The sequence below is a fragment of the Tachypleus tridentatus genome, chromosome 11 (assembly GCF_004210375.1).
Source record: "Tachypleus tridentatus isolate NWPU-2018 chromosome 11, ASM421037v1, whole genome shotgun sequence".
Classification (NCBI taxonomy): Eukaryota; Metazoa; Arthropoda; class Merostomata; order Xiphosura; family Limulidae; genus Tachypleus; species Tachypleus tridentatus.
This window is the reverse complement of record NC_134835.1, coordinates 29,326,571-29,353,294: the sequence shown is the minus strand read 5'-3', so window position 1 is coordinate 29,353,294 and position 26,724 is coordinate 29,326,571. Positions and strand designations below refer to the sequence as shown.

The 26,724-nt window shown below is 31.1% G+C and overlaps 2 long non-coding RNA genes across 6 annotated transcripts in view; one reads left to right on the top strand and one right to left on the bottom strand.

The window, feature by feature from the left end:
* The window catches only part of LOC143231328 (uncharacterized), a 40,740-nt gene that overhangs the window by 11,432 nt on the left and 2,584 nt on the right, over positions 1 to 26,724 (bottom strand). Inside the window, exon 3 of the long non-coding RNA XR_013016877.1 lies at positions 8,148 to 8,240. This is a non-coding gene — a long non-coding RNA (uncharacterized LOC143231328). The remainder of the gene's footprint in view (positions 1 to 8,147; positions 8,241 to 26,724) is intronic.
* On the top strand, positions 10,061 to 21,615 carry LOC143231841 (uncharacterized). 5 transcript variants are annotated; one of them, XR_013017236.1, is made up of 4 exons: positions 10,061 to 10,268; positions 12,923 to 13,147; positions 14,767 to 14,907; positions 21,475 to 21,615. It is a non-coding gene; the product is annotated as an uncharacterized LOC143231841 (long non-coding RNA). The 5 variants fall into 5 exon arrangements; XR_013017239.1 differs by lacking the exon at positions 10,061 to 10,268 and adding an exon at positions 11,712 to 11,726; XR_013017238.1 differs by lacking the exon at positions 10,061 to 10,268 and adding an exon at positions 11,936 to 11,950.

Here is a 26,724-nt window from a genome sequence, read left to right as displayed (position 1 = left end):
TTCCTGTTGTAATATATTCAGTTATCTTTATCAAATATATAAAAAGTCCACAAACATTTCGCTCATTACACTAATAATATAAATATATTAGAGTAAGATTTTGACCATCTTACTTTAGATTGTAGCCATCATTGACCTTAATAATATATAGTCCAATGATATGTGTTTAGTGTTCTCACAAATTCATGTTTCTATGTGCCAAACCAATTAACTGATCCAACTTGGCCAATCCAAATGGAATGAAAGAAAAAAAACTGTATGCTTCATCATACTTAATTTGTTGATATATTATTTTTATTTTAAAATACTGAATATTTAGTTTTATGTACATCACAAACATGCACATTGTGACCAAACTATGGTTGTAATGGAATCCTAAGTCCTAAAGTTTTACAGTTGGCACAATGTATAATACCAAATAATAAATTAGGTGCAACACCATAATATTACTGATACACCTAAATTAACTTTCGTTACTACACGAAGGGTTCAAAAATATATTTAAAAAAACCCATAAATCTCATATTAAAATTTTAGTATTCTTATGAATACTGAATCCAAGAAAAATATTTAAAATGAAGATGGTAGTAATTACAGAACTTTGAAAATAAATATATAATGTGTGATAAAATTAAATTGTTTTTTATACTTAACAACAAATTATTTAGTTTATAACATTACAGGGTCAGTAACAAAAGATCTGTATCTCAATTATTCAGTCATAAAATCAAACATCTTTAAAGGTGATAGATAAATAGAAAATAAAGTAATACAACATTTGACAGGTTACCTCCCACTGACCAGAGGAACAGTGTAGGGGCATGCGAGGGGAAGGGCTAATGCTCTTCTAGCGCATAAATAAATATTCAAAACATTTCCAACAATGTTAAAAAATATGTATATATCATCCATGTATCACACACATACTGTTTGAATTTGATATAATTTATCCTCTTGGCAAGAAATGGTGACTTTTTTTCCCCATGAAATATGCCATAATTTATAAACATAAGTTATTTTTTAAGAATTATATTGATATATGCAATATAAAAAATAAAGTAGCTGATTCATTGATTATCTTGTATATTCATGGAAAGTCATACAAAGGTTATCTGCAGTGTACTAACACCATTGACCACTTTTGAGTTACTCTAACTGAATAATGAGACTTGACCATCACTCTTAATTATTCATTACACAACACACAATCCCAAAGCACAGAGCACTATTTTTTTCTTTTGTTAATCCACATATCCATAACCCAGAACACTAATCACTAAGCCTTACATGGCTACGAAATTTGACGTACATGTACAACAAAATTCAAATGTTTATTTGTTTGTTTTGAAAGTTTTGGAAAGCTACACGAGAGCTATCTGCACTAGCTGTCTCTAGTATAGCATTAAAAGTTTAGATGGAAAGCAGTTAGTCACTACCACCCACCCTCAGTTCTTGGGCTGCTCTTTTTTACCAACAAATAATGGATGATTGATTGTCATATTATAATACTCACATGGCTGGAAGGGTGAGCATGTTTGGTGGGACAGGAATCCAAACCTGTGACCCTCAGATTGTGAGTCGAGCGTCATAACTACCTGGCCATGCCAGGCCAAATTCAAGTGAACTATCATGATTTATAGTATGTGAATTATCAGAAATCCTTTGACACAGTGCCACATAAAAGACTTGTTTAAAAAAATTATCTCTATAGGTGTGGGGATAAGCTAACAAACTGGATATAAGGAGTGGGTAGATGGAAGAAAGCAAATAGTTATTATAAATGTAATTTAAGTCAAACTGGATTTATGTCATAAGTTCAGTACCTTGGGGCTTAAGTCTTAAAACCTTTGCTCTTTTTTATCAAAGTCAATGACTGAGTAAATAAAAAAGTTAATCAATTACTTAAATTTGCTGGTGAAATTGAGGTCTTGGATGTTGTTTGTTGTGAACAGGATGCTGCATATTTGTCAAATTTATTTATTTGATAGTTTAGTTTAAAGGACGGGGCAGTCAAGATGGCCCAATATGACACTAAATAATATTTTACGTTATTATATCATATAATAATAATAAGTTAAATGTAGGCCTTTTAATGTTAGAGAACACGTATTCCTGCTCTTCGCATCTTTTTTTAGGCCTAACAGAAAAAAATAACGTATGAAATACCTGATACAGGAGTCCGTATATCACTCTCTCTTGTCTATTTTCATTTTGCCTGATGATAGCGCAAATATAGTCGAACATGTACTACTGATGTTGCAAGATATATTTGTTTTTGCAATAATAAATGTTTTTTTTTTATATGATGTATTATTTTTACAAGTGTAACACTATAACTACGGGACTTTAAGTTATTGTGGGAGTTTTACAAACACAGAGAGAGAAATATCTCTGTTATAGTTATGTATATATGTAGTTGGACGTGTTTCAAACATTAAGTTGTAACTCTATTATATTTCAGAAACTTTAACTTACTTTAATCCATATGAAGAAAGAGATATAAGGCACCCATTATTAAAATAAAATCAACTGCTCATTTTTTTAGGTAAATTTATTATACAGTTATTCAACATTGTCGGTAAGTTGTGATCACGTTCAAATTTGCACTTCTAGATCCTCTCACTTTGTTGACAGTATATATCTTGTGTACTACGATTATATTGAGCTATACCAGCTACAGTATAAATAATAGGCAGTGGAAATATGTACAATAATGGAATTTAATGTAATGATGTTTTTAACAGATAATGAGAAGCAATAAGCAAAACAAATATCTAAAATTTTTATTCCACTTTGTTGAGAGGATTGGTACCGTATTTTTAATCTTATAAACTCCAAAGATATATCTTGGAAAAAGCGCTAGGGTTATGAAATTTCTAATTGTAATTTGATTTATTTTTAATCTTATGCTGTTTTTTAAATATCTTTTTTACAAAACATTTATTTCAGTTTTATAATTTTCTTATTGCCTGTATAATATGTTTTGAATTTTCGCTTATAAATCATCTTGATATAATATCTATACTTATGGTAAAAATAAGTAGATTGTATTGGCTCTTTTACGCGATAGGCCGTCCGACTTTTGAGTAAGATCAGAGATATTTGCTTTGGTTGGATTCTATGTTCATGCAAACGCACTGATTTAACCAATCGCTCGTATCAAGGTTTGAAACAAGACCAATCAAAGATAATTAAATATAGAGGCGCGATCACTAGTCACGTGCTGCATTTACGCGATGTCTGTATACTTTTGAGAAAGCAAATCCTCATCCGTTTCTTTATTTTGCAGGTTTGGTTTGTTACGTAATTATAATAATACTGTGTACCGCGAGTCATCGAAGTAGTGGATTGGACAAAATTAAATTATGCTAATATATGATTAACCAATCTTAACCTAGGTTCGAGTGTGTCTGTTCTGTAATTGAAGATACGTTCTTCAGCACTTAGGTACGTAGGCTTAAGATATTTCTAATTCAACGCAAAAATACACACATAATAGTATAGTTTAAAGCAGCTTTTTGCGTCCTCTAACTTGTTTTTCTCTTATCCTTGGTGTATATCTAATATAATCCTTCATTATTACGCGGTGTTTTAGTTGTTTTAATTAGACCTAATTGAAGCTTAAATTGAGTGGAAGCCTTGTGTGTGTGTATTTTGTACAGTACAGTCTGTTTTATTGTTTGTTTGTTCGTAGTTGAGCACAAAGTTACACAACGGGTTATCTGCACTATGCCTATCACGGTATTTTAATTTGGTTTTAATGTTACAAGCCTCCCGACTTGCCACTGGGAGAGGGGTGGAGTTGGCGTCTAGTACAGATGGTTCTGCTTTTGTGTTCCATTTCAATTTTCGGTATTTTTTAGGAAACAAACATGTGACAAATGTTACCAGAAGAATTGCTGAAAATATGCAGTACAAATAACATTTAATATTCTGTTTGTTTTTGTGTTGTTTTTTTTAGAGCAAAGCTACAATGGGTTATCTGCTTTATCCACAGTGAGAAATCGAACCCCAGATTTTAGTGTTGGAAGTCCGTGGACTTGCATTTAATAATAATTGGTATTAATTCTTGGTAATGAGTATTTTCACAACATTATGCTCAAGATGGTGCGAATTCTAAAATTAATAGGTAGTTTTGCTCACAAGTGAACACTTAAATTCGGAACAAAAAAAACCACGTGGTTCAATACTGTTCTTAGTGACTTCCAAAAGGGTTTTAGGGTGCATACCAAACATTAAGATTGATCAAAATAGTCTGATTTCACTCCAAAGTTCAGCTAAGTGGCGAATTAAAGGAGGGGCTATTTGGGGCTCAGTCCCATGGTTCATGGTCTTAATGAGGGGCCATTGATAAAATTATTCTATGTAAAACTACATGGGATGTAGGAGTCTCGCGCTAAATGCATGAGTGTTGTTGACAGTTCAATATAAACGTTCTCTACTTTGACAGTTTTGTCATAGGTTGTTAACTCACAAGTGGTTTAAATTATCACGATAGAAAAATATTACGTTACATACACAAAGCTTGTAACTGTTATTTCCTTTCATTAATACAAAAAAACATACTTTGGCCATCTTTACTGATTCTAAGTTGTGGCTGAATATTTATTTATTTATTTATTTTAATTTTTTTACCTTCAACAGTATTTACCTTTCCATTAGTTTTATTGAGCTTAAATACTGCAACTGTACATTGAGTTTCAACATTATATATATATCTAATTTAATCACACATCTGTGTACACAGAAATTTTTGTAGGGGATAAAGTAGTGAGAAATTATGAACTGAATAAAAAACTACACATAAATATATATGTTTCTCATGTTCCTGGTGGGGGAAAGTGTCTCCCTTCCCATGAAGATACCCATGTAATCCCAGTCTTTTCTCAGACTGAGACCCAAGTTCTAGACTAAACTTACTATAAAGTCTGAGGTAAAGTCTTTCACTTCCCAAGAGTAACGTGCTACCTGCATGGTTAGTCATATTCATTATGACATAAGGTGAGGCCATGACCTCCAGATGTCAACTATTGAAGAACACTTATTTACGTTCTTGGACAGTGTTGTATTAAACAGTATTCTCCACCAACATTATAAAGTATTGTTTACTTTAAGATCGCTCTAGAGTCACCATTGTTTCACAAGACATGAGAATAAATCTCAGATAAAAGACAATAAAGAATAAATTGACATGTCTAAATTAGAACTTAGGTAAAGGATAATGAAGAATAACTGGACACGTCTAAATTAGAACTTAGGTAAAGGATAATGAAGAATAAATTGACATGTTTAAATTAGAACTTAGGTAAAGGATAATGAAGAATAAATTGACATGTTTAAATTAGAACTTAGGTAAAGGATAATGAAGAATAAATTGACATGTTTAAATTAGAACTTAGGTAAAGAATAATGAAGAATAAATTGACATGTTTAAATTAGAACTTAGGTAAAGGATAATGAAGAATAAATTGACATGTTTAAATTAGAACTCAGGTAAAGGATAATGAAGAATAAATTGACATTTCTAAATTAGAACTTAGGTAAAGGATAATGAAGAATAAATTGACACGTCTAAATTATAACTTAGGTAAAGGATAATGAAGAATAAATTGACATGTTTAAATTAGAACTTAGGTAAAGGATAATGAAGAATAAATTGACATTTCTAAATTATAACTTAGGTAAAGGATAATGAAGAATAAATTGACACGTCTAAATTATAACTTAGGTAAAGGATAATGAAGAATAAATTGACACGTCTAAATTATAACTTAGGTAAAGGATAATGAAGAATAAATTGACATGTTTAAATTAGAACTTAGGTAAAGGATAATGAAGAATAAATTGACATTTCTAAATTAGAACTTAGGTAAAGAATAATGAAGAATAAATTGACATGTTTAAATTAGAACTTAGGTAAAGGATAATGAAGAATAAATTGACATGTTTAAATTAGAACTTAGGTAAAGGATAATGAAGAATAAATTGACATGTTTAAATTAGAACTCAGGTAAAGGATAATGAAGAATAAATTGACATTTCTAAATTAGAACTTAGGTAAAGGATAATGAAGAATAAATAGACACGTCTAAATTATAACTTAGGTAAAGGATAATGAAGAATAAATTGACATGTTTAAATTAGAACTTAGGTAAAGGATAATGAAGAATAAATTTACATTTCTAAATTAGAACTTAGGTAAAGGATAATGAAGAATAAATTGACATGTTTAAATTAGAACTTAGGTAAAGGATAATGAAGAATAAATTGACATTTCTAAATTAGAACTTAGGTAAAGGATAATGAAGAATAAATTGACATGTTTAAATTAGAACTTAGGTAAAGGATAATGAAGAATAAATTGACATGTTTAAATTAGAACTCAGGTAAAGGATAATGAAGAATAAATTGACATTTCTAAATTAGAACTTAGGTAAAGGATAATGAAGAATAAATTGACATGTTTAAATTAGAACTTAGGTAAAGGATAATGAAGAATAAATTGACATGTTTAAATTAGAACTTAGGTAAAGAATAATGAAGAATAAATTGACATGTTTAAATTAGAACTTAGGTAAAGGATAATGAAGAATAAATTGACATGTTTAAATTAGAACTCAGGTAAAGGATAATGAAGAATAAATTGACATTTCTAAATTAGAACTTAGGTAAAGGATAATGAAGAATAAATTGACACGTCTAAATTAGAACTTAGGTAAAGGATAATGAAGAATAAATTGACATGTTTAAATTAGAACTTAGGTAAAGGATAATGAAGAATAAATTTACATTTCTAAATTAGAACTTAGGTAAAGGATAATGAAGAATAAATTGACATGTTTAAATTAGAACTTAGGTAAAGGATAATGAAGAATAAATTGACATTTCTAAATTAGAACTTAGGTAAAGGATAATGAAGAATAAATTGACATGTCTATATAAGAAATATATAAGTTTTATGTTATACAATATTTTGAAGAGACATTCTTGTTTTCCTGCACAAACCATGTTAAGTAAGTGTTCATTATCAAAATACACTTTTGACAGTAATGTACTGAATTTCAAGGCTTGTGAAATAAACAACAGAACTTCCATGTTTCATCACTGTTTCACAAAATTGCGACTAAAGAGTTTCAAAATAATGCTAAAATATAAAAGTACCATATTTGATAATGTTATGGACTCTTCAACAAGTATTCATATGAAGTTGCCTATTTTAAGATGAATTGGATAAGGTGAATAATTGAAAGTTTCTTGGATATATATTTTGACTTTTTGATCATTTATTTTATGCCTGTCACCAACAAACATGTGCTTGGAATTATTTCAAAAACAATGCTAATGTTAAAATATTTGTAAATATTGTGTAACAGTTTGATAAATTTAAAGTAAATTAAAGTTAAATTAAATTATTTCAAATCTGTAAAAACTATTTTTAAATTAGGAGAAATAACTAGACTGTTCCAGTTTTTTAGTTTGGAAATTTGGTCATCTTATAATTAAAATAATTAAATGTTATCTCGGAAAACTGAGCTTCATCTGCCTCTTCATAGGATATTTTTATGTTGTCACTTAAGAAAACGGTATGTCTATAATGGAATAAAACAGGAGACCAATGTCTGTCATATATGATTATATACACGTGAAAAATCAACCTGAAATATAGTTTAACATTTATCACAGTAGTAATGATTTATATTTAAAATTATACTGTTATGTTTCAAAATCAAAAGTTAGCAAGTCTATTTACAAAATTAAAATTACTGAATATATTCAGGCTTGCTAGTGAATGTAAAATAAATTAAAAATCGTAGATTAATATTGTTATAACATTTCTTTGTTGTTGTTTTTTAAATTATCAGGTAAAATAATTCCAACATTCCATCTATTTTTGTTTTTTGTTTTAGCCATTTTAGGGCTAACTTTAACTGAATCTGTTAACATTTCTAACAACCAGCAGCTCCCTCTAAGTACAAAATAAATTACAATGTCAAATATAGAGCATACAATAATATCTTGAACTTAATTATACAATAAGTACTGTAGAACATACTGTAAAATATTCTAATTAACTTTTCAGAAGAAGAATTTATTTGGTATTTCTTATTTAACCCTACAATTACAGTAACAAAGTGATAGACGTTTACCTTCATAAGAACCATGCCTTTGTTAGAATCACCAGCCTTCAAAGTTGGTACCATATTCTGTTTCAGAACAATCTTCTCAGCTACCAACAAATCCTGAAACAACAAATAAAGGGAAAAACATAATACTTCCTATTTATAAACAATACTTCATAGTGTTCTTAATATTTTCACACCCTTTAATGTTGCAAAGTATAGGTAAAATCCAGAGAAAATATAGTGCTTTTCATAATATTTATATACATGGAAATAATGTGTGGCTTAAAATTAAGAAACTCATTTTAATGAGAGTGTAGTATTTGATACTATTTTAAACTACCAATTACATTGCTGAAAACTGCCACTAACACTTTTATTTAAATCATATTATTTTAACATAAATCATCCACAACCTTAAAATGTAACTCTTGCATAAATAGTGTGTAAAATATCTTAAGTTTATTATGCAAGCAGCTTGAAATATTCATAAATTAGTTTTTTTCCTTTTTCACTTTACAGTTTGTGGAAATATTAAGGCTAAAATTTTCTACCCGTTTTTAACAAAATGATTTTCTAATTCTTTGTATTGTGCACAGCCTTCAAGATGTCAGTTCAGTTTTTATTCCACACCAGTTCAGCACACACACATATATATATTGAAACAGAGGTTAGTAAGATAAGTAAAAATCAACTTTTAAAACATTTTACCAAAATAACATTCAAAATAATCCAATCTACATAAAATTTTTATTTTACATTGGTGATCAGATTCCATAAATCTAATTTAACCTTGTGTGATTTTACCTTAAACTCTATAATCTATCATAAACTTATTAAAATAGCATTCAGTTTCCTTTATGTTATCATGGCTTGACTTAGTCATTACACTGAGCTGCGTCACTCTGTAACCTACTCCCAGTTAGGCTTTTGTACCTTAATAACTTGGGTTTCCAGTACTATAGAAACGTTAATAAAAGCCTAAACTGAGCAGTAAGATATATTGTAATGACTGTGTTTATGATAAATTTAATTTATACATTTTGCCTTTAAAATTAATGTTAAACTGTAAATTTGTAAATTGTATATACATGCAAATTCAATTTATATATTAAATGTATATGTTCCTTCAACTTTGGCCCCCATAAATTTAGACAACTTTATGACTTCCTGAACTTGAATTGTGTTTTCGTCCAAATGAATAACATTCTGTAAACATACATAGATAAAGTCTAAAAGGAATTTGGAGCTGGAAATGAAGAGTAAAAAAAAGTAAAAACAGAAGCTGTTTTTATTATCACATCAATTTATTTTTCACTCCCCCCTAAGTTAACACCACATTTTAGCCCCCACTGTATCACAACAGGTCGAAATAGCCAATTAAACTGTAAAACTTTTGAAGATAAAGATGTTTTCTTTATTATTCTGTTTCCTTAGCCATTCTAAGAGCTGGCATCGTACATACAAACATAATGTGCATGGCTGTGTAAACGCAAATTAAATATTTTTACAAACCAATAGATGGCGCAATGTTATACTTGAAGCTTTTACCTTTGGTATAAATTTAGTAAATAAAATTCGAATAATTTTTTACGACTTAATGGACTTGCTATAGACCTATTGATTCTTTGTTTTTACCATCAAAATTATAAATCGTATGGTAAGACATCTGACGATTTAGGAATATTTCTTTCAAGGCCAGTGGTTACTGTTTTCTGATAGGTCAACTCTAGTGCACAATTTATCAAGTGGATTTGAAAATAACGTCAAATAATCAAAATATACATTAATCGAAACTTTAATTAAATATATTTATTGTAATATACTAGCATGCGATGCTCAAATAACGCAACGAATCGATGACATTTTAAAACAATTCAAGCTTCGAAATTTTAACACTAGAGAACATAATACAATCAAATGAACTGTCAAGTCGGCAGAAAAAGGAGTGATTAATTTACACTAACACACTACGGAAGGTAGTAAAGCCACCGGAGACTGCCGACGGCCATCTTGCTACACTCTTACATATTAAACTATTAATACGCTTATATTATTGTTATTCTGAAGTCTTTGTGATCAAAATCCCATGTTCTGCAATTGAATGCAGAAACATAACACCTAAGGAATATGACAAAATCTTCACATGTAAGTATTCACTTTAGGTGCATAATGTGTCAGTTACAATAAATGTTTTTGACTTTAATGTATGAAGAATAGACAGTTTTATTAAGTAGATAAATTATAACATAGGTATGAAAAACAAAAGCCAAAATTCCATTAATTTTAAAGCTCTTGCATGGTTAGCAATATTTTATGTAAGAAACATGCTTACTTGATAAATTTAAATAACAAAATTACGCTGAAAATAAAATATATATAATAAGAATGTATTTAAATTATTATGTAAATATTTTACTTGGCAAGTTATTTATAACACGACTTTAGGCAATGCAATTTAAAGTACGCTGGCTTCAGAACGATAAAACTCAACATTGGTATTTTTAAAAAAATATATTTGCCGTTGCCGTATTTTTAATTAGATACAAATGTAATCTACTCGAAAGAAAAGTAACATGGTGCTTAAAACAGAAACTGTTAAACTGATATATTAAGTGGTATTATAAAGCTTAAAATAATGTTAGCAGTGATGTACGGAAGAGTAGGTTATGGAAGCTAATTGTTAAGTACACGTGATTAATAAATTGATTTAAAGAAAACAGCTATAATAAGTGAATGTTTTCAGAAGTAATTATGAACAAAATACTAGGCTTAGGTCAATAACTAAGGGCAAACAGTTTGACCGTTTGGACTTTGTGAACAGTTCAGTGGGAAAAAGGAGATCTTTGAACTTACTTGGCAGGTGTTATGGTTTAACAAGGCCTGAGGGGGCTTGAGAAACAATTAAGGGCGCACAGAAATCTCTGTTTTTCTACGGAATAATTTAAGCTATTAAGTTAGAAATTGATATCTTAATTTTAATTGAGTTTATATTTATTTGTGGTTAAGAGTTTAATTAACTCGTGAGTTGTTTGGTGGTTAATTGTGGCTTATGAATGAAACGCCCTAAGGCATTAAGGAAAAGCTGTAAATGTCACAAGCAGAACAGGAAGCCGCTATGAAGAAGTGGAAAGCGCGATAAGGATTTGTGGCTTTGTAGAAGTAAAACAGAACAGTAACGACCAAAGCTGTGACGGAACACGAGCACCAGGAAGTACGCGATCTGTAAATGAGGCTTCGTTTGGTTTTGGTTTGAATTTCCTCGCTAGCCGCCCCTAATTAAGCAGTGTAAGACTAGAGGAAAAGCAGCTAGTCATTACCACCCACTTGGGCTACTCTTTTACAAGTGAATAGTGGGATTGACCATCACATTATAACGCCTCCACGGCTGAAAGGATGAACATGTTTGATGCGACAGGGATTAAAATCCGCGACCATCGGATTACGAGTCGAGTGCCTTAACCACCTGGCCATGCTGGGCCATAAATGAGGCAAGTTAAAACATGAATTAAGTAACATAAACTTTTAATCGACATTTTATACATTTATGACCAGAAGGATTACTTTGTTAGGTATTGACTGGAGTCTGACAATAATTTGATCTAGGTACTTAAACGTGATTTTGTATTTTTAGAATTACACCAATTAGTGGAGATTGAAGCATAGAAAGTAGCGGTTCTTTTCAAGGTAATAATCAATAAATCCAATCAAAATTGTATAATTTAAATGTGGGAGGGGGTCCAGTACCCCGAGAAAAACCACTTTTACCGGGCATGCACCGAATAATCTATCTATCCAGTACCCGAGACTTGTGGCAGAATGGAAATAACGTGAGTAATAAGCATGTAACATAAGTGCAAAATTACAAAATAGTTTATACAAACTGTGATTTATGGAATAGCGCTTTTACGATTCTTAATCAATTTAAAAGGTGATAAGTGTTTAATCCAAGAGGTAAGGGTGGCAATGGTTAGGGACAATTCTTGTGTTTTTGAATTAACGGTTATACGTGCGCTTGTAAATCGAAAAGCAAAAAATTATAAAACGTTATTTCAGGAGTGGTATGACAAGAAGTGAGTTAGGTTTTCAGATGAAGTACAATTCGGGGTCTAAGGAATATTTTAATTCTCTATACTGAAGATTTTGTAACTTTTTATATTGGTTTGTTTGTTTGTTTTTGAATTTCGCACAAAGCTACTCGAGAACTATCTGTGCTATCCGTCCCTAATTTAGCAGTGTGAGACTAGAGGGAAGGCAGCTAGTCATCACCACCCACCGCCAACTCTTGGGCTACTCTTTTACCAACGAATTGTGGGATTGTCCGTCACATTATAACGCGCCCACGGCTGGGAGGCCGAGCATGTTTGGCGCAATGAGGATGCGAACCCGCGACCCTAAGATTACGATTTTATATTGGTAATCAACAGATCCGCAGGGCAGATTTCCCAATTGAGGTTCAGTACTCTGATCCCCGAAAAGTAACATCATATTTTTGTTATTAAGAATCAAAAAACGTAAACATAAATTTTCATTATCCTGATTGCTTTAAAGGAGAAACAACATATATTTGCTTTTGATAATGAAAAACCGTAAATATAATTTTTTCATTGCAACTAGTGTTTTATTTTTTAACGCATAGAACATTAGACCAAATAAAATTCAAGTAAGCAATAATTTTTCATGAATCTTCTTCATGAGCAAAAGCATTGATCATGTCTTCCATTTTGTTCTTTATCACGTAATTGTTATTTCCCGTTCAATATTCAAAATGGCGACATGAGACAGTCTTTCTTGTCCAATAGTAGAACGTCAGTACGTTTTAATTCCACGTAAAGCAGAGAATGGTCTTTCAACAGAACAATATGTGACTGGAACAGTGCTGAATATTTTCGCCAAATGAGAATAAGTTGGAAGGAGTTGAGAGATGCCGTTTTCATAAATCCATTTTGACAAATTGTATCCCGAAGACAAATGAGAATATTGTTTTCCTTGATCGAGAAGACCAACCATAGTCTTTATTTCTGAAGGTAATTAATTCTAATTCAGTGCATAAAAGTCGCGAAGTAATGAGACATCATCATTAACGTCTTCTTTTTCTGGAGACCAAAACAATGGACATAGATCGATTTTGGGGCCACAGTTTTGATTAGACTTTTAAGCTCAGCATGTTAACCATTCATGTTACTGGCGCCATCGTATCCTTGGCCAACTATCAAATAAAGATAAAGACCTTGTTACACTAAAGTTTCTGTGGTCAATTCAAAAAGGGCTTGTGATTTCGTTGATTTCGCCAAGAAAAAGCCTAAAGAACATTCTTTAATGACGCCTGAAATGTAACAAAGGCAAAATACAAAGTTGCTCGTCGCGACTGACATCCATGGTTTCATCTACGATAACGGAATAAAAACAATAGATTTTACCTCATCGGTTATTAATTTTCTCACATTTGTCCCACACAGATTCAATATTTAATAATTATTCAAAAATTTTGAATATCCTAATTTAATCATTGTATATGTCGGACAACAAGCTCTGCGAACTTATCTATAAACCATGGAAGATCCTTGCACCACAGGTGCAAAATTCAAAAAAATTCTCTCGATTTACATCAGAAGAATCACGTACATTAAGTGGGTCTTCATGTCGATCTTAATGGCAATGTTTTGTTTAGCAAGAAAAAAACGATTGTTTCTATCACGTTTGAAAGATAAATTTGTTTAGTTGTTCTTCATTTTCCCTTTGTTTTTTTTGGTTTGAACAATTACAGAAATCTGACGAAAATAATGGTATGATAAAGATTGGGGAATATATGGATGCAAGTGATCGTTGCTCTACTACATTTCATGTTTGTCAGTATATGAATATCAGAAATAATGAGATTTTTGTTTAAAAGTTTGGAGGAATATGATATTTATATATGTTACGAATTTGGGGCATTGGTAATATATGTTAAAAATTTAAATTTTCAAATATGAAAAATAAATATATTCCTTATATAAAAAAGATATTGCTCTAAGCCCATAAGTAAAACAAAACAGGGTGAACTATAAAGGATAAAATTAAAGAAAAGCATTTTAAATTTAAGGTTTAAATTGACTGCTGTGATGAGAGATTAAGGGTTCTTGTGATAGATCAAAAGAATTGATCAAACAAAAAATTATGAAATCTTAAAGGATATATGTGAACATAGAATGTCAGAAAATGTAAAACAATTAATATGAAGGAGTTCTTTGCCTTAAGGGAAAACAGAAGGTGAGGATAAAAAGGGAATTCATGAGAGATGATATAGGAAGGCTCATATCTGATGATTCTTGATGGTTAGCAGGGTAGGACTAATCTTCATATAAAATAATCTTATTTTTCTAACAGTGTGGTTGGTCTTTTGAAAAGGTTACCTTTAGATTTAGTGGAAGCAGTAACTCTAAGGGAATAGAAAGGCTTCATAAATATTTGAATGATAAGAGCTTTATACGTTTAATACTTTAGTGGAGGAAAACATCAGATGGACCAGCAGGTCCCTTGTAATCCTTGAATGTGATGTTAATGTAAACCAGACTTGTTTAAAATTGTGTTCCACAAGTAGCCACATGGAGGTTGGTTAATATAAGAACAATCAAACTTAATTATGCATATTTTCTTCTCTTAGATTTCCCAAGAACATTGAGAGATAATAGCTGTGAGTGGCAAAGATGAAGAAAGGAGAATTTAAGCCACCAAAGAAGCCTGTATTGTATTCCAATCATTGTAAGGAGGCATATTCTAACTAAACCAGCCAAACTGTTAGAATGTAAGCAGATGCACTACCAACAGTGTTCAGTTTTCTTGAATATATTTTAACATGTAAAAACAACTATGAACAAAGGAATTTTGTTTTTTTTCCTCTCCCTCAGTATTATAAGTAATTTAATTTTAAGTATAGGCTAACAGTTCCAGATTAAAAATGAAATATAAAACATACATACATGAATTGTTTAAAAACATTCTTGCATTAACAACATGTGCATCAACATAGTTGTTGAGCAAACCATTCTGTGGAAAAGTTAGTTTTGTTGTGATTAAGTCAGGATTTGTATTTTTATACATGTCACTGTTTATAAAATTTCTTAATTTTTGTTTTTTTTTTTTTTCAAATTTTATAATTTCATTACTTGGGTAGCCCATTGTTTGTTTATCCAAACCCTTATCAAAATGCACCTTAGGGGCTCAGCAGTAAGTCTACAGACTTGTACCATTAAAAACTGGATTTCAATACTCAAGGAGGACACAGCACATATAGCCCATTGTGTAGCTTCGTGATTAACAAGAAAACCCTAAAAATGGTAAAAAAACACCAACAACTGAACTGGGTTACCTCTGATTCTTTCAAGTTTCAAAGTTTACAAGCCAAAAATTTCAAACTGTGATTTATATTTAATATTGTAGAAAAATTGCTTAGAAATTTTTGGTTGTGTCAAAATGTTTCACTACTGCATTGAATAGAAACATGATGAGTTTACATTTATAATTAATTTCTTAGTAACAAAATATTTGTATAACTTTACAGCTTATACACTCAAATAAAATTGTATTTTGATACAAGTACAGTATATGTAGTTTATATTTCTTATGTATTTTCCCACTATTTTCTCATGGAATATTTCTTCAAGTAATGAAAACTGTAATTTAATGTTTATTTTAACCATAAAAGTACATAATGGTTAATTTAATGTTTATTTTAACCATAAAAGTACATAATGGTTAATTTAATGTTTATTTTAACCATAAAAGTGCATAATGGTTAATTTAATACTTATTTTAACCATAAATATACATAATGGTTATTTTAAATCATTTATATGTATTTCTTCGAGTAATGTTTACTGTAATTTAATATTTATCAAAATCAAACTTTACCAACAAAGAGACAAAAGTACATTTGAGGCAGTGAACATTGGTAAATTATTTTTTGAACCAATCAAAATTACAATAGTTCATGAAACGAATTTGTGGCATGTTCATAAAGTAATAATTGGTAAAAAATAAGTTAGGTTAACAACTTCTAAAATATACTTAAACCAGTGCATTCTGGTAATATTATGTTCCAACAATGGCTGATATGTCATGTTGCTTAGCAACAAAAGCATAACCTAATATTAATCTATGTACTGAAAGTATAAAATGAAATGTATAGAGAACAAAACTTTAGTCTCTTGATTAAAGAGGTTTGTTTTTATTAAAAATGTTGGTGATATAACAGAGCTTAATTCAGAAACTATTTAACTTTAAACTTGAATCAATATTTTTACTTTCATAATTTTATACACTTGGCTCCAGGATAAATGATCCCAAACTACATTTTTACTTTAGGCTTATTGTATCAACACTCACTATACTTACAAGGTTTCATAGCCCTCTTTCACTCTGTCACTAAAAGCATAATTAGCAGACTTTAAGTTAAACTATTCTATCTGGATAAATGCATTTTAGCTTCTGTGACTTCTCCATTTTTCAAGAAGTCAAGTGTGACCTGATGTGAAACACAGTCTTTTTATATTGGTTAGATAGCATATTAGAAATGAAAAGGAATATTAAAATACACAAGTATTCACATTATATTTGATTCCATTCCACACTTACTAATGTAGATTAGCTAAGCCTAATAGTGTAGATCCATACTTCTATATTTGGTACGTTCAGCTTTCCTGTGTGACGGTTTAACAAATATATTTTCTAAACAACTTTTAAATACTTGCCGTATAATGTTCATCTCATTAGTATGTATAATGTATAACATAAGATGTGAATTAGAAAAGGCAGAAAATTTGGCTTTTTACATTTCACTTGTCATTTAAAAAATTGAAAGGGCAGTTGTGACTTAAATCTAATTGAACTGAGCATTATTACTACAGGAACCTGTTGATTACCGATGGAACAAGAACCAGTGCTAAACTTGTCAAATGTATAACAGTAATCTGGTAGAAGCAATAGTGTTAAAGTCATCTTATTTTCATTGGTTTCTCGGTGTCACAGTTTCATACAGAAAGATGATACACAGTAATAATAAGATAAAAGTGGTTGCTGCCAGCTGGTTACCTTCCTGTTTGGTTTCAAAGTAACTATGACCTCTCTCTTTCTGGATTATACACTAACAATGGGTGTAACAGGGTCCCACCCTCCGATCATTATTTTTATTTTCTATTGTATAAATCATATCATTACTGAATTGAGTTTAAGTTCTAATCTATGTATATAGCTTATTTTGGTCAAGACTTTAGGAGTCAATTCAGTAGCTACAGTGTTAAATAAGTAGTTGGGATTGAAGTCCAGTGAATAGTAAGTTAATGTATTCTGTAAAATGTTAAGAAAAGTAAAAATTTTAAATCTTGTTCATCCTTTTTAAAAAACATCTTCTTCTAATCTCAGTATAATTTGTTTACATTGTGTTATTTCTTATTAGTCAATAACTACATAACATAATGCTAAAAAGTGTTCAAGTAATTAAAGATAAGTTAATGAAATAAATGAAAAATAAACACAACAACATGATTTTTATATTAAAATGTGCAATATATATATTCAGTTGTTTTTGCCTCACAGGATGTTACAAATCCTTTTGAAGGACCATTTATTTTGTTTATGAAATTGAAGGTTTTTCCACTACTCATGAAGAGACATTTACAGTTTGTAATGTATTTTTATTTCTACAATAAAAACATGCTTACATTTATGGGTGGGCATAATCATTGAATGTAATAACATCAGAAATACAAAAATCAAAATAAAGTATTGTAAACACAGTCGAATTAACTTTTTATTTTCTAACTTGCTTCTTTCAACTGCTTTTGGCCTTGTGGCTTTCCAGCACTAATCCATCTTAAAACTTCAGTATATTTGTTTTTGAATTTCGTGCAAGATACTCGAGGGCTATCTGCACTAGCCATCCCTAATTTAGCAATGTAAGACTAAAGAGAAGGCAGCTAGTCATCACCATCCATCACCAACTCTTGGACTACTCTTTTACCACGAATAGTGGGACTGACCATAATATTATAATGTCCCCACGACTGAAAGGGCGAGCATCTTTGGTACGATGGGGATTCAAGCCCACGACCCTCAGATTACAAGCCAAACGCCTTATCCCACCTGGCCATGCCAGGCCACTTAAGTATATACTGGAGTGTTATAAGAAAACAAAGGTATAAGGTGCATATAAAGTTTTCATCATACCACAGAAAAATGATTACGGTATACCTTAAACAATATTATTTTGTTGCATAAGAATCATATGGTATTTGAATGATGCAACAAATGTTATTAATTTAAAATATTTCATCATAGTTTTGAAAAACCACGAGTTGTGTACTACTTTATCACTACAAATCAAAACACACTTTTGATATTTTAGTATGAAAGCAAAGAATAAAACTGAAAATGAGCATTAATGAAAAAAATGTGTAACTATTATTTACGATACTTGAATATTTTACACTTAACTTATTTATATATATATATGAAGAAATTCTAAAATTAGAAGTGTGACCAGCTTTTTTTCTGCAAAGATATTTGTATTGAAATATTAATGTACAGTATTTTAAAAAATAAGCCATTGTTAATTAAAGTTGTTATCTTATAATACTTCCTTTTGCTTGAATATTTCTACTTTGTAACACAATAGAATTTAGACCTAAAGTTAATATGCTCTTTAAAAGATTCTTATTACTATGGTATTAATAATTTGATGAACTGGTTAAAGTAGAGAACTGGTGTTTTTAATAAAATGGTAGTTGAATTATTTAAAGAATGTAGAATATCAATAATGCATCTATTTTAATACTTGTAAGTATATGAATTCAGAAAAGATATGAAAAGCTATAAGAAAAATAATTAAGACACAAGAGGGAAAAATAGCTAACATGAAACCATAGGTTCATTTATGTTCTATAGAAAATTCTCCACTGGTTTTAGAAATATTTGTAAGTGAAAGCTGATGTTTATGTACATAGAAGTGTGTGTGAATTGTTGATATAGCTAGTTAATATCTTTCATTTACTGTGCATTTTTTGTAATAGATATATTAGGTCTTTTTACCTCTAATAAATTATTTTTATGTAACACATTATGATGAAGTTTTATCCACGAGAGGGAACTCTGGAATAACTATTAAAACTGGCTATCAAGTGCTTTCAAAACACAAGATTAAAAACATAATCCATATTTATAATTATGAAACACTTTTCTAGGAACACTTGTAAAATATTTACCATGTCTGTCATTCTGTTCTCCCAATTTTTAAAATCTTTGGGGAAGCATGTTTCATATAAACACTTAAGGTTAGATATTTCATCTTATGTTTATTCTGATATGAAATGTAAGCTGCATATGAGTGGTTTAATTTATTGTTGGAGTGAGTCCTTTTATTTTGGCATGCAGGTAGTAAGTGGTAAAGCCAATCTTATATCAGCATTGGTAGCTGATGCTAAATGTCCATTAGTAGTGATACCATTTTGTGAATAGAGACTTGCACTGCACTGAAATTTGTATCACAAAGACAAGAGGCACAGAGGATTGTAATTCTGTTCATAATTTATGAAACAGTTCTGATTATCAACATAAGAAAAATAAGCATCATGTATGTATTTGATAACTTTATATTGGGTTGTCTTATAAACCTTTTGTTTTTATTCTTGTTTTATTGTAAAGTGGTGGATCTTTATTAATTCTAATATATGTAATTGCTTTTCATTCAACATTCCATTTACTGTAATTCATATTTTGTACAACCTGTGTTTCATGTTTTTAGGGTCTGTTTTATATGCATTTTTTGAATAAAATATTAAGTAGAATATCATGGGATTAAGTAAAGATTAGCTAGTTAAACCATAAAGAAGATTCAGTAAATCCAATGGAAGATCTTAACATATTTAGATTAGCTAGTTAAACCATAAAGAAGATTCAGTAAATCCAATGGAAGATCTTAACATGTTTAGATTAGCTAGTTAAACCATAAAGAAGATTCAGTAAATCCAATGGAAGATCTTAACATGTTTAGATTAGCTAGTTAAACCATAAAGAAGATTCAGTAAATCAATGGAAGATCTTAACATGTTTAGATTAGCTAGTTAAACCATAAAGAAGATTCAGTAAATCCAATGGAAGATCTTAACATGTTTAGATTAGCTAGTTAAACCATAAAGAAGATTCAGTAAATCCAATGGAAGATCTTAACATGTTTAGATTAGCTAGTTAAACCATAAAGAAGATTCAGTAAATCCAATGGAAGATCTTAACATGTTTAGATTAGCTAGTTGAACCATAAAGAAGATTCAGTAAATCCAATGGAAGATCTTAACATGTTTAGATTAGCTAGTTAAACCATAAAGAAGATTCAGTAAATCCAAGTGGAAGATCTTAACATGTTTTTATTACTTATTTTTTTTTTTAGGAAAGTTTTTAATTTTTCAAATTATTGTTCCACAGTACAGTTTCGTAAAAAAAGTACAAAATAAATGTTATTACAAAAAAGGGTCAGTGGTGACTTAGTATTATCTATTTATTACAAAAAAGGGTTAAGTGGTGACCTAGTATTATCTATTTATTAAAAAAAAGGGTTAAGTGGTGACCTAGTATTATCTATTTATTACAAAAAAAGGTGAAGTGGTGACCTAGTATTATCTATTTATTACAAAAAAAGGTGAAGTGGTGACCTAGTATTTATTTATTCATTTCAATTAAAATGAAAATGTATCAGAAACCAGTGTCATTTTTTTATTATCAAAATAAATAGTCATTTCACTTCCTTTTTACATGTATATTCAAGGTTTCTACCTCTCATAAGTTGGCATAACTAAGAATATTTTTAACATTTAAATTTGTTGGATTGTGCAGTAAACCTTTGTAGGAATTGGACTTTATCTTATTTCACCATTTAATGTTTTAAGTAATAAGTAATTCTGGTGAATACATAGCAGGTAACAGGGTTTATTTTTTCAATGAGTCACTTGCATTTTAAAAAATGTAAAGGACTGCTAACTGTGTAACAGACATGGATAAAAGTCTGATGAAATTGTTTTGTTTATTTAATGTAAATGTTCTAATTATCACATGCTCTTCTAACTACTTTGTATCATGGAAAATTTCAGAATTATATAAAGTTGTTTTGATTCCAGACATACTGAATCTCAGAATACTTAGTGAACAGACCCAGTGAACAAGTACTGGGTTCTATAGGTTACAAGTACAAATACTCACCTTTAAAAGTATAAAATTACTTAAGTTTTTCTTAATGTTTTATCTGAATGTTCATTATATATACTACATCGTTAGTAATTCTGTCTTCCATTCAATAAAAACATTTATTTATAATTTCTTTCTTTAGGTGACTGTGTGACATCACTGTTGGCAGTGAAAAGAAATTAAAAATAAAATTATATAAACATTTGGATTATTGTATTTTGTCTTGGTGGACCTTGTTACAGTAATAAACAAGTTGCAATGATCAAGTTGCATGTTGAGTCAAGATGCTATTGTACCAAATATATTGTTGTTATTTTTCTTTGAAATTAATCATGTATTAATGAAAATCAAAAATTTATGTACAGAAATATTTGTTACATATAAACAATTGTAAATTTATTTTAAGACATTTGGTTTGCTTTAAATTTCACACAAAGCTATATGAGAATCATCTGTGTTAGCTGCCTCTAATTTAACAGTGATAGGCATATAGACAAAACCACCCACTGCCAACTCTGGACTACTTTTTTACAGGTATTTCTTAATAACTTGCATGAAATTCAGGGGAGCACCGTTAGTTGGGTCATACATAAAGAAGTCCTGATGACAGAAACTGGTTCTGGTTAAATTTACCTAAAACTCATATTTAATCAATTAGATTTTTATATTACACTGAAATAACTTTTCAAAGAAATATTAAATGTTTATAATATTTTTAAAGCCGAAGGTTACTGTTCTGACTAGTATTTCATGAGTCAGACCCCCAAAATTGAGAGTTGACTATCAAACAGAGATTAAATGTTAGTCTTTTTAGTTAGCCATATATCTAAATTATCAGAAAATGTGTGGTGAACATTTCAGATTTACAGTTAAGTCACTTTTGGCTGCCATTTTTCAAGATGTTTGTAAATTCATAAAAAAAAAAAAATCACTTTTTTTTTTAATTTTATGCAAAGCTACACGAGGGCTATCTGTGCTAGCCGTCCCTAATTTAGCAGTGTAAGACTAGAGGGAAGACAGCTAGTCATCACCACCCACCGCCAACTCTTGAGCTACTCTTTTACCAATGAATAATTGGATTGACTGTCACATTATAATGCCCCCACAGTTGAAAGAGCGAGCATTTTGGTGCAACGGAGATTCAAACCTACGACCCTCAGCGGGTCGAACGCCTAAACCCACCTGGCCTTGCCGTCCCTAATTTAGCAGTGTAAGACTAGAGGGAAGACAGCTAGTCATCACCACCCACTGCCAACTCTTGAGCTACTCTTTTACCAATGAATAATTGGATTGACTGTCACATTATAATGCCCCCACAGTTGAAAGAGTGAGCATTTTGGTGCGACGGAGATTCAAACCTACGACCCTCAGCGGGTCGAACGCCTAAACCCACCTGGCCTTGCCGGGCCGATTTCAAGTGTCTGGCAATCTTGACAAAATGTATTTTAAATTAGGTTTAACTTATAACCGTGTTTCTCTACGAGAACTAGATGTCCAGTATTCCTGCCATTGAAATGCCCAGTTTTTCTAAGATACTTACATAGCCTGTATTGATTAGACTCAATAGGATTTTTTCCCACAGACAAAATGGATTGTCCATACTAACTGTTATGAGGGCTGGTTAATATACTTCGGACTTTGAGGTAACAGAAATAGAGATGGTCATCCGATATTTTTTGTGGATTACAGAGCAGGTTCAGAATCAATAAGATTCTTCACAAAAAATTATCAATTGCCAAAACAACTTCGTGAATATTGGCTGAGGAGTTTCAAATTTATCATGCTACCAACTGTTATGACCAATTCTGGGACAGTAGTAAGTCTTCGGATTCACAACGCTAAAATCAGGGGTTCGATTCCCCTCGGTGGACTCAGCAGATAGCCCAATCTGACTTAACTATAAGAAAAATACATACACACCGATTGTTACGTATTATAATTTAACTAATAAAAGCCTCCGATTTATTATATACGTATATTAACGTACTACGATTTCAAATAACCGGAAATTTTAATTTTAATTTAGATATTAATTAAATGTTAATATGTATCAACAAGATGCACACAATTTTCTTTCATGACACATCTCTGATTAGGACCGGCATGGCCAGGTGGGTTAAAACGTTTGACTCGTAATCTAAGGATCGCGGGTTCGAATCACCGTCGCACCAAACATGTTCGCCCTTTCAGCCATGAGGTATTATAATGTTACGGTCAATTCCACTATTTCATTGGTAAAAGAGTAGCCCAAGAGTGAGGGGTAGGTGGTGATGACCAGCTGCCTTGCCTCGAGTCTTACAGTAGTGCTAAATTAGGGACGGCTAGCGCAGATACCCCTCGTGTAGTTTTGCGCGAAATTAAAAACAAACAAACCAAACCTGTAAATATAGAGTATCACGAATTAATTACTTAGGAGTACCTTTGTGCTAATTACATAGCTACAACTTTTCTGAGGGACTTTGAAATAATACATATAATTTTTTATCGTGTGTATTATTTTATGATGAATTCAAAGTAGCGTCATTTTTGTAAGCAAAAGGAAAGATAAAATATTTACGAGAGTATCAGAAAAAAGAGAAAATAAATAGAAATATTCAGTTAGTAATTTAGAAAACAAAGTTGTAAGCAATGAGAAATCTAAACAGGGGTTAAAATTTTACAAGAAGTAGAAATCTCGTAAGAAATGGGTATATCCTGACCACAGTGTGTGTTTTCTTAGAGCAAAGTCACATCGGGCTATCTGCTGAGCCCACCGAGTGGAATCGAACCCCTGATTTTAGGGTTATAAATCCCTAGACATATTGCTGTACGAGCGGGGGGACCCTGACCACAGTCAAACGAAATAGGACCGGCATGGCCAAGCGTGTTAAGGCGTGCGACTCGTAATCTGAGGGTCGCGGGTTCGCATCCCCATCGCGCCAAACATACTCGCCCTTTCAGCCGTGGGGGCGTTATAATGTGACGGTCAATCCCACTATTCGTTGGAAAAAAGAGTAGCCCAAGAGTTGGCGGTGGGTGGTGATGACTAGCTGCCTTCCCTCTAGTCTTACACTACTAAATTAGGGACGGCTAGCACAGATAGCCCTTCGAGTAGCTTTGTGCGAAATTCCAAAACAAACAAACAAACGAAATAAGGAGCAAGGAATGGTTTGAGCAAGCAGATCCTATTGTTGTAAAAACAGTAAAACTTTGTAAGCAATTTGTTTATAGCGCCAACTCTTGGGCTACTCTTTTACCAACGAATAGTGGGATTGACCGTCACATTATACACCCCCACGGCTGGGAGGGCGAGCATGTTTAGCGCGAGCGCGAACCCGCGACCCTCGGATTACGAGTCGCACGCCTTACGTGCTTGGCCATGCCAGGCATTGTAAGCAATTGAATAACTTTCTGAGTGAACACAACAAGCTTATGTTAGCATGAAAAAGTGAAGGTAAATATGAAATCTTACAAAAAACAAAATGACAACTTATGTATCATAGAAAAGACGATTATAAAATTATGGATAGAAATTTAAATGTTCAAAATTATAAACTCGTTAAAAACGTTTTAAGCTTGAACGACTTTGTATTTGAAAAATACACGATAGCCACGCCTTCTGAGGTTATACCAGTTATCGTGCAATGTTATACAAATCAAATTGGATTATAATTAATGTTTTTCACCATTGAATTATTAAACATTTTATATTCTGTGTGTTATAACCGTTTTAGATTTGTTCTGTTCCATTACATGTTTCTTTTGTCTTTTCGACATAGAAACTCGACAGGTACGTGTACAGTTTGGGGCAACTGCCAACTGTGACACATAACTTTAATTTTAGTTAAGAATCAACTGTAAAGTGTGCGAAGTCATATATATATATATATTACCATATATATATATAGTAATCTAACAGTAATTCAGTTTATTTGCATCCAATTACCATTGAATTTTATATATATAATGATGGGATTATATTAATCAGGACACAAAAATGCATAAATAACTAGAAGTACCATAACATTTCTTATCCATCAACAAGGTGAGACTGTGAACCCTCGATTCTCCCTTAATGAAAATTCAATTTTCTTAGAGAAAACGTTGCATAATGTAATATTTGACCAGTCAGAAGTTCCACTCAAGTATCAACATACTCTCTAAACGTTTAAAAACGTGATATTTGACCAGTCAGAAGTTCCACTCAAGTATCAACATACTCTCTAAACGTTTAATAACGTGATATTTGACCAGTCAGAAGTTCCACTCAAGTATCAACATACTCTCTAAACGTTTAATAACGTGATATTTGACCAGTCAGAAGTTCCACTCAAGTATCAACATACTCTCTAAACGTTTAATAACGTGATATTTGACCAGTCAGAAGTTCCACTCAAGTATCAACATACTCTCTAAACTTGATCCTCAAACCATCATTGGTTAAACACTTTTCATTGCATATGACAATTTAATCTATTTTCAGTTGATCTCAGTGCTACGTGGTGGGCTGTCTGTGTTGTATCCACCATGGGTATCGAAGCTTTGTTATTAACATTATAAACTGAGCTCGTGCTAGAGGGACGACAGATAAATTATAGAGGTAGAGGTATTATGAAGTTTTAAACAAGCTACAGTTTTCTCTGTTCTTACGCTACACAAAATGTGTTTACCGTTTGTTCAAAAGGTTTTCAGGGCTAATATAATTATTTTCTCCAGTAGAACAGCGAAATGTCCGCTGACCTACAACGTTAAAAATCCAGTTTCGATACCCGTGGTCGGCAGAGGACAAAGAATTCATTGTGTAGCTCTGTAACAACAACTTATTTTTTAAAATCATTAATGTCATAAACATAAACCACGATGAATAACAAAAAATGAATAATTCATATAGCTAAGCATCACATGAAATATTTTCCTTACTAATTTGTAATGTCAATCTTATACAAACATTTTTAATCCATTTAACTAAAAACTGTATATCATAGGTAACTTAAAAACTTTAATGGCAGGTAGGTGCTTCATTACATAAGGCACAAAGGCAGTCCGTTTGTTGTTTGGTTTTTTAACCAAGACAGTCTGACCCTAAAGTTTTAATTAATAATGTAAATAAATAAAGAAGGTAGGGACCAAAGTATACATAAAGCTAGAGTTGAAACAGGGACAATACGAATCCGTAATTATCAGGGACAATACTAACTCACTAGTAACAGGGACAATACTAACTCACTAGTAACAGGGACAATATTAACTCACTAGTAACAGGGACAATACTAACTCACTAGTAATAGAGACAATACTAACTCACTAGTAACAAGGACAATACTAACTCACTATTAACAGGGACAATACCAACTCACTAGCAACAGGGACAATACTAACTCACTAGCAACAGGGACAATACTAACTCACTAGC